Raw genomic sequence first — 14,478 nt, 5'->3', positions numbered from 1 at the left:
ACATGTGGTCACATGCCAGGTTTAAGACTGGGAGTCAACCACAAAGGGAATGCTTTCCACAAGTACCAAAATACAAGTTCAATGAATGACACAGCAGCTCTAAGAGGAACACGAGGGAAACACAGAAAGTGAGTCTCTTATAAGTCCTGGATGTGTGTTCCGGAGCTGCAAAGATGCATGTTGTCAACCCTGTTCTTTTCCATAAGTGCTGTCTGTAGTCATATAAAACGCAGCTAGTAAAACAGGTTTCTCTGGGAGTGCCCTAATTTCCTTTTTTTTTGCTGAACAATTAAGCAACAAAAGCTGTCTGGAAAAATAGAAGACGATTCTGAGCTGGTCATGCATTCTGCACATGCCAAGAAAGGGGATTTTTTGGTAGCCTTTTGACTCCTAATCCTGTATTTACTTGTTGGCTAAGTAGAATTAATTTATTTGGTCTTACAGAGTCTAGGCTCTCTTTCCCCATTTTTTTCCTTCTCTGTCCTTTCCAAAAAAGAATGGCAAGCTTATCTTAGATGGTTGAAAGCAGCTTAGGGATTTACTGTTGTTTGATTAGAAGAAATGATCTTAGTTTAATAAACATATTTTCAGTTTATTCAAAATAAAAATATATTTTAGTATTCACTGTGGGCCAGGCCTTGTACTAGGGCATGGCTACCTGGTGAACAAAATAGTCAAAGATATCGACACATGAGTAGGCAGTTATGATCAGCATGAAAAATGGACATGGGGTGAATGCAGGAGAGGCCATTAAGAGGAGGGGCATCTTAGCCACAGGTGGAGACTTGACAGATGTTCTTGTAGATTTCTAAACTAAGGCCTGGGGAATGAGAGAAAGTTCATTAGTAACAAGGGTAGGACAGCACTTTCCCAGAAGAGGCAGCACAGGTGAAGGCCTGGATGTGAGTGAGCACTCGGGAATGTGACTAAGATGTTGCTGTGTGACTACCACATAGCCTGGTGAGCGATGAGTCACATGAGGCAGGCAGAAGCCAGACTCCTCAGGTGGTTGCTGGTGTGGTTAGGAATTTGGGGTCTAACCCCAAGATGAAGATATGGAAGTGCTTCTCCTATCTTGGTGGAATCCTGGCTGAAGAAGGAACCTCTGCTTCCCCTGATGTTAACCACCAACATGTATCCCCGTAATATTCCAGTGGACCGAGTGGACCCATTATGACTCTGTCAACCATGTATTATCAAGACCTTTTCCAATGTCTATTTAAGCTGTACCTACTTTGGAGTTAATACATTGTTGGGTAAATAATTAAACTTAACTTCAAGAATGAAAGGGAGCTCATTTGTCCTATGTTGGGATTGAGGGAATTATTTGGTGTCTACCTTATGCTTGTCTTCTGAGCTGGCTTTTGCCTCAGTGTCTGAGTTGTCTCAAAGGAAATCTACAAACATACCTGTAGATTTAGACATCTGAATGAGCAGGGAAAATCATCCAGCAATTCATGTCCCTGGAAGCCCATTATCAAGGCCCTACCTAGGTTACAAAGGGTCATATTCCTTCTCAGCACGTTTTCCTTAAGGGCTAAATAGTGTACTCATTAAACATTAATGCATCAAACAAGTACAGCACCCTTTCAACATAGAATTGTGCAATCGCAAGCATCAGGAGGCACGGGTGTGTTATGGAGAGGAGAGAAGAAAGGCACCTGGCCCAAATGGAAGAAGAGGAAGCAGATCAAGATTCTTTCTAGATTTTATGAATTATGGGCTGTGTGACTCTGGACTTTGTGGGGATTAAGTCAAATCAAAACAAATAATGCATGTAATGTGTTTAGCACACTGCCTGGCAGGTAATGGGCACTCAGTAAGGATTGGCGATTATTATGAGCTTTGGAGTACAGGCCACGTGTTAAAGGACAGACATACAGCAGTAAAACCACAACTGCCTTGGGGTGGGGATGTAAGGCACACAGGAAATGCCATGGTGGAGCAGAAAGGGAAGTCCATTTTCAGCTTGTCCCCAAGGTCAGAAGGCATGACACAGAATATAGGGACTAGGGAGAGAGAGAGAGAGAGAGAGAGAGAGAGAGAGAGAGAGAGAGAGAGAGAGAGAGAAAGAAGAAGAAGAAGAAGAAGAAGAAGGAGGAGGAGGAGGAGGGGGAGGAGGAGGAGGAGAAAAGAGAAGAGAGGAGATAGAACTTGTGATGGTCCCTATTATTGTCACAAACCCACATTTAGTTAGGGTGGCCCCTACTTGACTACAGCAGAGGGTTCTGGTGTGAAGCCAGCTAAGCAGCAACCCTTAGCTTGTTGCTTTCACAGGACTTTCTCCTTCCCAGGTGCTCCAGAGGTTCCCAGGACGTTTTATAAACTGGAAAAGGTGGTACCAATGCAAGGTATCACTCTCACCGTGTATCAATGGTGAAGTGGTCCACCTCACATCTTCCCATTCTGAAGCACATATTTATGCTTCTTGACTGTTACTGGATCTGGAGCCCAGTCTTCTCCTATTTCTCCTACTTGTTCTTTGCCAATAACCCAAATTTCATTAAGGCTATCCTGGGAAACCCAAATAGTGGTGGGAAGAAAATGCAATTATGAAGTCAAAATGTGGGATGATGGAAAAACAGAATTATATTTCAGAAATTTAATTTAGATGCACCATGGAGGAGGGGGATGAGTCATTGTGTGCTGAAGTGTGTTCCATGTACATTCGATGATGCTGTCCATTAACTAAGTTTATGTCCGTCTGTGACCTTCACATTTTCATGGCATCTTTGTGATGCTCCCTCAACTCACTCTTCTTATTTCACTTCTGTTACTCTTGTAGTTGAATGACTTTTGTATGTGGGAAAGAACTAAATATGCGAGGAAGAGTCACCAGAATGGAGAAAATGTAAAAGTTGGAAGAGTCTAACTGTTGGCAGGGCTGTGGGGCTGCTGGTGGGAGTATACATTGATACAACCCCTTGGAAAATGACTTGGTCATACCTACTGAGCTGAATGTAAGCTATCCCAGGGCTCAGCAAGTCTACTTTTAGTTATGCACTCAACAGAAATGCATAAAGTAGTCACCAAAAGGCATGTAGTAGAATGCTCAAATACTCTCAAAATAGAATTACCTAAATGTCCATCAGCCATAGAATGAATAAATAAATTATGGCATGCTCACAAAATGGGGTGCTGTAGCCCTAGACAGCTTGGCTCAGTGGATAGAGCATTGGCCTGTGGACTGAAAGGTCCCGGGTTTGGTTCTGGTCAAGGGCACATGCCCAGGTTGTGGACTCGATCCTCAGTGTGGGGCATGCAGGAGGCAGCTGATCAATGAGTCTCTCTCATCATTGATGTTTCTATCTCTTTCTCCTTCTCCCTTCCTTTCTGAAATCAATAAAGATATATATATTTTTAAATGGGATGCTCTACAAGTATTGAGAATGAATGATCTAATCTTAATTGCATTAATCAATATAGGCACATCTTATAAAAATAAATGTTGTGCAGAAGAAGCCAGACACAAAGAGAAAAGACTGTATGATTTTAGTTACATAAAATATAAAAACAGGCGCCTCTAATCTGTGCTGTTAGAAGTAAGGAGAGTGGTGACCCTTGGGAGATTAGTGACAAGCAGGAAGCAGGACCAGGGGCTTCTTGGATGCAGGTCCTGTTCTGTTTTTTAGTCTGAGTGCTGGTTACAAGGGTGAGTTTAGTTTGTGAATGTTCATTGAACTGTATGTGTTAACATATTTTCAGTACATTTCATAAAACGTTGTTAAAGGTCGTCAAGGTTAAGTTTATGATTTCTACCACCTTCACCGTCCTGGACACCGTTAGTAATCTTTGTGTAACAAAACTGGCCAACCGAGCCAACCAGCCACAGACCATTCCCCACAGACAGAATTGAGCACTTTACATCATTATTTCAGGATGGCATAGTCAATATCTTCATCTAAAAGCTGAAGCTAGAAATATCACTGACAAGGGCTATTGCATATAGTAACTGAGATCTTATATATGTAGCCACTGGCACTGCTGAGCGCTCAGAACTGTGGCAGCCCTGCACCCTGATTCAAGTTAGCATTTGGAGGGAGGGAAGAGCAAACAACAGCTGAATAACTGTTACATGCCAGGCATTGCCTGTAAGTTCATAAACTGGTCTGTAAGTCACTTTATTTAATCCCATATCAATCCAAGGGGTAAAAATGATTTCTCCCATTGTCCAGATAAGGTGACTGAGGCTCAGAGAGCCAGGTAGGCAATGCCACAAAGCAGTAGAAGACACACTGACATTTGAAGCCAGGCCCGATTATTTCCAAAGTTCATCCCTTAAGAGCATGCTGCCTCCCACTCAGGTAAAAAAAAAAACAAACTACTCAAGTTGTACTTTAATTTCTTTAAATCTAGCAATTTCCTTCTCAGGTAGGAATCATCTCCTCATCGGGTTTCAGAGTTCCATGTTCCTTGTTGAGTTGACTTAGCGGTAAAATAATTTTTGAATGAAGTGGGCAGAGTGATCTGGAGAACAGCAGGGAACTCTCAAAGGACCGTGTGATTTGGGCTCTCACTCTGGGAGTTGTTATGCTTTGCAGTAATTGAATATTGAATAAATAACTCCAATTTCCTTGCAGTGGGCTGTCTGGACCCTCCAAACTTTAATACTTATTGACTTATTGTATATGGTTTATCAGTTTAACAACTAAAACACACTTTACTTTTGGTCAAGGGTTTCCCAAGAGTATAATAGAAAACGTGGTAGATGCAAATGTGTTAATATCCACTTTCACCTCTGCTGAAAGAAAAATAATAAAAAGTCCAGGTACTGGCCAAAAATAACTTTTACTAAAATAGGCCCAGAAGCCCAGCTCTGGTCCTTGCAACCGAGATATGATGTGGTCTGCCTTCTTTTTAAATTACAACTTTGCCAACATCTGTTGGCTTGATGCCTCCAACAGTTACACAGAGAGAGGCATGGGAAAGAGAGGTGGCAAAAACCAACCTACGTTGTTCCAAGCATCATCCTAGACACCTGCAGGTTATAGATATCATCACTCTTGAGTAAGAAAGAAAAAATTGAGATCATAGAGGTCAAGTAACTTGCTTAATGACGGAGATATTAAGCGGCGGAGCCCAAGTGTGGGACTATCTCATGGGTTGGCAAACTTTTCCTGTAAAGGGCAGATAGTGAATACATTGTTTTGTGGGCCATAGAGTCTTTGTTGCAGCTGCCCCACCCTTCTGTTGTAGTGTAAAGCAGTCCTAGACAATATAAAGGCATGTCGTAGGTGGATTCCAATACAATTTTACTTATGGACATTGAAATCAGGATTTCATAAAATTTTCATATGCCTCAAACTATTAGACTTTTTTTGAAAGATTTTCAACTATTTAAAAATGTAAAGACCAGTTTTAGCTTGCAGGTGTACACAAAGAGGTGATGAGCCAGATTTGGCCCATTGGCCACAGTGAACTGACCTCTGTTTTATCTGATTCCAAAGATCAGACAAGCCATTTTGACTTAGCGGGTTGTTTTATCTAAAGTTCCATGGAATCAAAACCTCCTTGCCAAGCAAGGCTTGGCTTTATGCTCAACATGCTTTGACTGTTGAAACCTTTGGCACATAGTGAAGGGGTGGTGAATGTGTGCATGTGAGCGTGAAAGAGAGAAAGAGAGAGAGAGAGAGAGAGAGAGAGAGAGAGAGAGAGAGAGAGAGAGAGAGAAAAGAGAGGAGGCAAAATTAACAGGTAACAAAAAACATTAACTCAGTTTCCTCTTATACCAACTGACAAATTATTGACCTTTCCATTTTCAAAGCCTAGGATGTTGCGTTACTTGCTTTCTAAAATAGAAGGAAATTAAAGTAATGTCAACATTTGAATTTATTGTTTTGTGTGCAAAGAGAGAATTTTCCAACTGTTTGCCCTCTGGTAGATGCACTTCAATGGTTGTCTAACCTGGAATATTGTGAATACTGACATTGATTATGAGTGGTCACAGAGCGATTGGCAGATGTAGTCTGCTGAGGTTTGTAGATAGTATCTGCTGATGTCCTGCATGCTATCTGCTGCCTCATTAGGTTCTGGGGATGTCAACTCATGGTCCAGGAGGCACAGCTGTGTTTATAGCTAAATCAGGAGGAAACTTGGCACAGATTCATCCAGGGCAGGAAGGTCCCATTGGAGAGGCATGCATGAAGACAGGAGAAGATGATAGACATCATAGCATTTTAAACTGCAAGGAATCCTCAGGCAAACCCAACTCATGAAAAAATAGACACCCAAATGTTAGCCAGTTAGTGCTGAAGACAAGGCTGGTATCTATACAAATATTAATTTTTCCCTTTATCTAGTATCAAGGCCTGTTTAAGATTGTTTAAAGCCTGTAAACTTGTTTTTTTCATATAGAATTCAAAAGAACATTATCAAACCATGAAATGACCGGAGGAAGTCCAAAAGAGTTCTAATTTCCCCAACTATGACTATTTCTGGTACTTTACAAAATAAAAGTCAAATTTAAAGAATGAGTTTTTTGCTCCTACTTTGTGAGTGCTTTGAGCAAGTGGATGATTTTCCCAGGCCTTCCCACAAACCTCTAGGTTAATTTTTGGTGACATTGCTAGGGAACTCCCATGAAATCTTGCGGGTCCATGGAAACCATGTGTAAGTCTCTAACGTATTATGTAGATCACGGAAGTCCTATCATGTGAAAATGTTCTGTTCCAAAAGTTCCTTGGAACTTTGGATGCATTTTTCTTACAGAACAATGTTCCAAGGGATGGTTATCTTCCCAAGCCATCATAAAAGCCTATTGGATTCCCCAAGTGGCTGAGCTGGAATGAAGTGCTCGGAGGCCCAAGCGTTCAATCCTTTGCGAGACAGCTCGATGGATTGGGAAACTGGTAGAGGCTCTGCCATATCCTGTCCTCCTCCTTTTGGGAGAACTTGGCGGCCCTTGAGTGGTGAGAGGGAGGAGGGCCTGTGGGAGTGGGGCCTTGGTGGGGAAGCTAAGGTCCCCTTTGGAAACAGCGGAGGAAGGCTCCATGTTAAAGGGGAAAGGAGGAGACAGGAAACCTCCATTAAGTTGTTTATAAGTTGAATTGTTTCTGAGGCCGGAACTGACAACTGTGTTTTTACAAAGTAAAAAAGGATGCAATGAGTTCCACAGCCTCCACTCAGGCATATACAATGCTGAAGTAGATCAGAGTGAATTTTTCTTTGGATAGGTAGTTTTAAAAAAATTGAGTGTTGGGATAGTGTATAAATCCTTTCAATTTGAAGATTCTTGAAGGCTATTGCTGATGTCATTGGAAGAGGATTGTCATATTCATGGACTGTGCAACTGTTCAAATCACTGCCTAAGCAAGGAATTATTTTGTTTCTCCACTTAGACAAGGGAAAATGTTGTGTTTTTTTTACATTCTATCAGCTGGGCTTTTATTGTTTTTCATGTGAGGACAAATGTTCTTTGAGAGGTGGGCTCTTGTTTGAGGAAATGTCAAGCTGTCTCGTGTAGATTTATTGGTGGTTGTGGCAGGTGCCAAATGTTTCAAGAAGTTGGTGTATGCAGTTTTTCCTCTGTCCCCTGGAAGATTTTTCTGGAACCAGGATATGTTCTCTGCAGGAAGAAAGCAAATGTGCTACACTCAAAATAGTGAATGACAGAAAAACCTAGAGAAGGCTTGTAGTGGATGGATTTACATCATCTGAAAGGTATTTTATGCACCAAGTTCCAAAGTTAGAGAAGTCCGCTAAACAAGGAACTTTCATTTAAGGCCCAGGATTGTGGTATATGGTGTCTGGGTGGGCTGAAAAGGCATGATTTATGGAGTATCATAGGTCTTACTGGCTCTCAAATACTTGCGTCCAATGTCTAGAAATTCCCATCTTTGACACAGCCCTGAGTGAGCACTGGCAGCTTTCCTTTCCCACTACGTACCCGCATGAGCAGGTCAAATTCAGTGTGAACCTCTTGGCGGGGAATGTTTTGGAGGCTTATGTTTTATCTTAAAAATTGCTGGACATGTTGCATCCTTTCCATGACACATACATTTTTTTTTTTTTAATTTTAAAAATGTCACCCATCCTCCAATCTTTGAGTGAAACTGATGTTCCAGGAAGATGCACATGTTTGTCCTGCAGCCCTGAGCACTCCCCCAGGCACTGTCTCTTCAGGAGGGGGAGAATCCTGCTCTGAGAACTAGGACTGAAGTCCTTGTCCAAGTGGTGATCCAGCCATTGTCCTTTGAAATGTACAGACCCTCCCTTGGAACAGTGACATGTGAGTTCATTTTTATGTTAGGAGGAAGTTATTTGTCAGAGGAGATCATTGTCATTTTGGAAAAGAATACTGAGGTTACTGAGGGATTAGGAACTAGAAATCGTTAGAGATGGATAAAAGGAAGGATTGAAAATATTATCCTTGGGAGGGTAACTTCTGTTGGGGAACCGATGTTGAAGGGGGAAGAGGGCTGTGGGGCTGAGGAAGAAGAAGATGAAGAAAAAATGATGAAAGTGTAAGTGGCAAATTTGGCCTGATATTTTTTAATGGCTTTCAATTCTTCCAAATCTAGCTCCAACCTTAATTCCATTGCTTAGCTCCAACTTCAACACATCTATTCCAATGATAACACCTCTACCTGGAGACTCAAGGTAACACACCCACAATGCTAACTGCCGGTGAGTGACTCCACCCACTCCCTCCTCCTGCTGCATTTCCACCTGCTTCTTTACCATTAGATTCTTTGGCTCAGCCCTGACACCACCAACTATGGCCTCACTGCCCCAGCCAGAGCCTTCCCCGACCTCTCATGCACATATCCAGTTGATCATAAAATCTAACCAAATAGCTTTGGAGACAAACTTTATTCTCTGAATAAATTATCTTTCCCGCAGGAAAAATTCAAAGGGCTGAATGGCAGAAAGTTTAATAAAGAGCCACTTACAGAGTAGGGATGAGGAAACTAAGAAAAAATAGTGAAAGACCCAAGGACAACTGTGGGATGCTGTTAACACCTTAGGAAATAAGGGAAGGTGGTTGTGGAATTCCCAAAAGTACCTTACGTGTGAGCTTGGAACTGTGTACTAAGAGCCACCCAGATGGGAGCTGAAATAGTGCAATGCAGGCAGGAGGGGAGGCAGGAGGGGAGCTGGGGAAATAATCACCCTCCCTGCTCTCCCTCCTCCCACCCCCTGACCTTCTACCAAACATCAGAGGATGGAGGAATTTAGTGCCATAGGCCATAGGGTCAGGCTCCTGGGCACAGAAAAGTCAGAGACTGCAGCAAAAGGGACCTGGTGGGATAGGCAGCAAGGGGACAATCACCACCCCAGATTCATCTCCTCTAGTTAATACTTGAGAATTCAGCCTCAGTTCAAGACCATTATCTTTTTCCTGGATGGTGGAAAAAAACCCTTCCCAATTGTCGTAATTGTCCCCACGTTGCAATTTCACTTTATTTTATTTTTTTTTATTTTTATTTTTTTCTCTCTTTTTTTTTTCACCTCCCCTATCACCCAGTGTCTTATGTCCATTGGTTATGCTTATATGCATGCATACAAGTCCTTTAGTTGATCTCTTACCCCCCTACCTCCTGCCCCCCAACCCTCCCCAGCCTTCCCGCTGCAGTTTGACAATCTGTTTGAGGCAGCTCTGCCTCTGTATCTATTATTGTTCAAAAGTTTATAATGGTCTCTATTGTCCATGAATGAGTGAGATCATGTGGTATTTTTCCTTTATTGACTGGCTTATTTCACTTATCATAATGCTCTCCAGTTCCATCCATGACGTTGCAAATGGTAAGAGTTCCTTCCTTTTTACAGCAGCATAGTATTCCATCGTGTAGATGTACCACAGTTTTCTAATCCATTCATCTACTGATGGGCACTTAGGCTGTTTCCAGATCTTAGCTATGGTGAATTGTGCTGCTATGAACATAGGGGTGCATATATCCTTTCTGATTGGTGTTTCTGGTTTCTTGGGATATATTCCTAGAAGTGGGATCACAGGGTCAAATGGGAGTTCCATTTTCAGTTTTTTAAGGAAACTCCATACTGTCTTCCATAGTGGCTGCACCAGTCTGCATTCCCACCAGCAGTGCACAAGTGTTCCTTTTTCTCCACATCCTCTCCAGCACTTGTCGTTTGTTGATTTGTTGATGATAGCCAGTCTGACAGGTGTGAGATGGTACCTCATTGCTGTTTTGATTTGCATCTCTCGGATGATTAGTGACTTTGAGCATGTTTTCATATGTCTCTTGGCTTTCTGAATGTCCTCTTTTGAAAGGTGTCTATTTAGGTCCTTTGCCCATTTTTTGGTTGAATTGTTTATCTTCCTTTTGTTAAGTTGTATGAGTTCCCTATAAATTTTGGAGATCAGGCCCTTATCAGATATGTCATTGGCAAATATGTTTTCCCACACAGTGGGTTTTCTCGTTGTTTTGTTGATGGTTTCTTTTGCTGTGCAGAAGCTTTTTATTTTGATGTAGTCCCATTTGTTCATTTTTTCTTTAGTTTCAAGTGCCCTAGGAGCTGTATCAGTGAAGAAATTGCTTCGGCATATGTCTGAGATTTTCTTGCCTTTGGATTCTTCTAGAATTTTTATGGTTTCCTGTTAAAAACCAACATTTTAAAAACAATGTTAATGCTGACAGATGTTTCCCAGGTGTAAGATACATCCTAGGGGTGGGGTGGTTACCCATGGCCAGCATAACACTTGGTGGCTGTGACTCCTTTCCTATGTGCTCCTCTTCAAGAGTACACAGGGGACTGAATATAGAACTGATATTACATGATGGTTAAGGCATTATCTACATTTCAATAAGAGAATTCACTTGCCAACTCTGTGTTTAAAAAAGTATTAAAAGCATCATCCTGGGGCACAGTACATATCCACAGCGGGTGCTCAACAGATATTTGTTGAAAGGATCAGTGATACTTATGACACACACAATGGTGGGTCTTTGCACATAATTGTTTACATGCTGGCAGCATCCCATTGTCAAAATGTTCTTAATACGGTGGAAAAGGTCTTCACTGACCCAATTTCCTATCCCCATCCTGACCTTCGAGATCTCTTCTCCCGCCTCTTCCAACACCACCTGTTCCTCAGCTCCTTATCAGTCCTTGGAGAACACTCTTAAAGCAATAATCTCTGTGCTCTTTGTACACTCCCTTGACATTTAACATTTTTATGCATGCTGGCCCAAATTCCAACTGCCAGCACCTGACATACTTTGCCCAAGGGCCTCTCTGACCACCGGGGCTCACTCTGCCCAGGCATGAGGAAGACTTGAAGTACCTGGGAGTTAATGGCCCCTGGAAGCATCTCTCACCAATGACTTTCAAGAATGGGTGTGTAGATACCTTCCTGCAATCCATCATGACACCTACTTCTAAGAACAGATCATTAATTATTTGCCATGTGAATGAATAAATGAATGAGTGAATGGCTGACTGAGAAGATGAGTGAATGAATGGATGAGTTACTAGGTTTGTTTGTCCTATGTTAGCACTAGGACCAGAGAGAGAGTAAAATACCCCTTTTCCAAGGTATATTTTCTAAAAGTTTCTGGAAGTTTTCTTGTGAAGTTTCTCAGTAAGCTTTTCTGTAATCTGTGAGAAATGTGTGAAGCAAGTTAAAAGGTGCATTTCGTTCTGCATGACTTTTCAGAAGGTTCTCTCAGGTTCTCACACTCACTTATCCTGTTGATAAGAGCAAATGGCCTACTGCGTATGGTTCAGATGCACACTCACATCCAGTCCCTTCGAAGCGTCAGTCCTAGAACTCGCGGAGGCCCGCGTCTGCCGCGGGAGTCAGCTAGGACATTGCCCAGTTAAACATTCATCCAGGATTTCATGGGGACTTGAGAATCATTGTTTTTGGCTGGGCTCCTGGGTTTGAGGTTTCTTCATGTAGGACTCCGAAAAAGGATTTGGAAATATCGTCTCTAATCCCAAAGTATGTATTTGGGAGGCTGCCTTTGCCATTACCCACCTAATAATTCAGGCTCCTGGGTTGTTTCACCCAAGTGCATTCATACCTTAGATAGAGTCACAAGGGACTGATCCAGGAGACAGAGTACCGGTTCCAATGCTGGTTTCATTAGACAAATTATCTACTGCTTGCCGCCCCATTTTCCTTATCCTAAAATGCAATGGTTGAAATTGACAATCTCTACATCCCTGTCCAAATCTAAAATTCTGGGTGGGATTCTGAAATCTACTCTGCCACCAACAGTGTGTCCTCAGAGCTTTTGCCCATTACTCATGAGAATGTCAATGTCTGGGTAAATAGATCTTTTGGGGTCAGCTCTAAAAAACCCAGAAGTACATATTGTATGTTGATTTTGGCACAGGGACAAGTCTGAACAGGGCCACGTCAAGCATTTCACCATGATAGCTGCTGGAAGGAAGGGCCAGGGAGGCGGTGGGGGCGAGCTGATTGGAATGACGAGGACCAGCCCAAGTCCTGTGGCACAGATGACCCTGCAGAAGTGTGGGGAGGGGGTGGGGGTACTTGGGAGTGGATTTAGGAGTCATAAAAAAACCATTAGAGTCCATATTGGAAATGGCTTATGACACTGTCTCAAAGCCACATTCTCAGACAATAGGGAAAGCTGTAAATAGATCTGCACAGTTGTCCAAGCAAAGCAGAATAAAACCAAGGAAAGCCAAATTAAACAGGCTTAACCTAAGTTGTGGGTGAAATCGCTGAATGTTGCTCATGCCTTCAGAATGGGAAGCTCTCTTCAGAATACTCACAACAGCAGTCTTTGGAGGTAGCTATGGGCTGATTGGCTGGCTCCACCCTCCCACCAGGCCAATTCAGCATAGGGGTGGCCTCACACGTTGAAGGACTTGTTTGTAGCATCTCTCTATTGTTACTCAAGGGATACAATTTTGAAGATCATGTTAGACTCCCAAGCCCATGACTGAGAATTATATCACAGGACAGAATTATAATGACATGTTGGAATCTCAAAAAAAAATTATTTTAACATAATTTCAGACTTACTGAAAAGTTGCAAAATTGTACAAAAAATTACTATACCCTCCACATTCACATTCAGTGTTCTACCAACCCTCTCTCCATCCCTTTCCCCTCTCTCTCCCTCCTCCTCTTTCTCTCCATATTTTCTTCTTCCCTTTCTTCTATCCTTCTTCCCTTCCTTTCTTCATATATAGGGTGCCCCCCAAATATATATATATATTTATAAAGGCAGTGTTTATTAAAATATATTTCATTTCAAAATTGAGCTATCAGCTGTTAAAGGGTATATACATTCTTTTGGGACACCCTGTATATATATACATATATTTATTTCCCCAGAACTATTTGAGGATAAGTTGCAAACATGACTTCTCTTTATCCTTAAATATTTCAGTGTATATTTCATAAAAACAAGGACACTCTTATATACTCATAGTACCATTATAAAAAGTCAAGAATCAGATTTTCGATGGTGCAGTCACCGAGTGGCCAATGGAGTGCCAACAGCCTGCAGAACAACATGCCAAAATTTTATTGTGACTACGGTGACACATACCTCACCCATGACTCTCCATCTATGAGAAAGACATACTGCAGAGAATGTGAAAGACTACTATTAGCAATGGATGGAAGAGTAGGCTCAGAGCCTGATTGACAAAACAATTGCAGCATTTCAGCAAGGAAAGATACCTCCTACCCAATTCTCTACTCCTCCTCCTGCCGGGGCGATAATCCTACCTTCCCCAGTCTTCCGGGTCCACCTCCCCCTGGTATGATGCCAGCACCCCATATGGGGGGCCCTCCCATGATGCCAATGATGGGTCCTCCTCCTCCTGGGATGATGCCAGTGGGACCTGCTCTTGCAATGAGTCTGCCTATGGGAGGGCACATGCTAATGATGCCTGGGACCCCAATGATGAGACCTCCTGCCCGTCCCATGATGGTGCCCACTCGGCCTGGAATGACTCGACCAGACAGATAAGGAGAAAGGGGAGCCTCTTTCTAACAAGCTTCTGTTACTTGTTCTTCACCAGGAGATCGAGGTGCTGTGATTCTGGATGTTTTCTAACAGCATAACAAGGAAGACTCCCTCCCTCTTCCTATCTAAGAAAGAAGAGTTTTTGAAGGGAGTAGTGGGACAAAAAAAAAAAAAAAGCAATTTTCATTTGTATTGTGAAATGTGAAAATAAAATGGTCAATTCTTTTAAAAAAATATCAAGAATCAGCACTGACATTACCTAGTTTCTAGACTTCATTCATTTTCTCAATTGTCCCGATCATCTTTATAGCCAAAGAAAATTCTGGATCACATGTTGCATTCATTTAAAATAGCTTTCATCTTTTTGAATATGGAAGAGCTTCTCAGTCTTTCTTTGTCTTTTATGATATTTTTGATGAATGCAGGCCAGTTATCTTGTGGAATGTCCCTCAATTTGTGTCCGTCTGATGCTGTGGAATTTCCTTTCAGCTCTATGCGCTGCCTCCTGAAGCACAAATGCCCAGCTGGGATTGACGGGCTGCAGGAAAAAGCTTCTTCAGCC

The 14,478-nt window shown here is 42.2% G+C and overlaps 1 pseudogene; it reads left to right on the top strand.

Annotated features, from left to right (window-relative positions):
* Positions 1 to 13,457: 13,457 nt before the first annotated feature.
* Positions 13,458 to 13,979, top strand: LOC132240256 (U1 small nuclear ribonucleoprotein C-like; annotated as a pseudogene).
* Positions 13,980 to 14,478: the final 499 nt, after the last annotated feature.

This window comes from Myotis daubentonii, chromosome 8 (genome assembly GCF_963259705.1).
Source record: "Myotis daubentonii chromosome 8, mMyoDau2.1, whole genome shotgun sequence".
In the NCBI taxonomy this organism is placed as follows: domain Eukaryota; kingdom Metazoa; phylum Chordata; class Mammalia; order Chiroptera; family Vespertilionidae; genus Myotis; species Myotis daubentonii.
The sequence above is the reverse complement of the archived record's forward strand: the minus strand, read 5'-3'. Positions and strand labels throughout refer to the sequence as shown.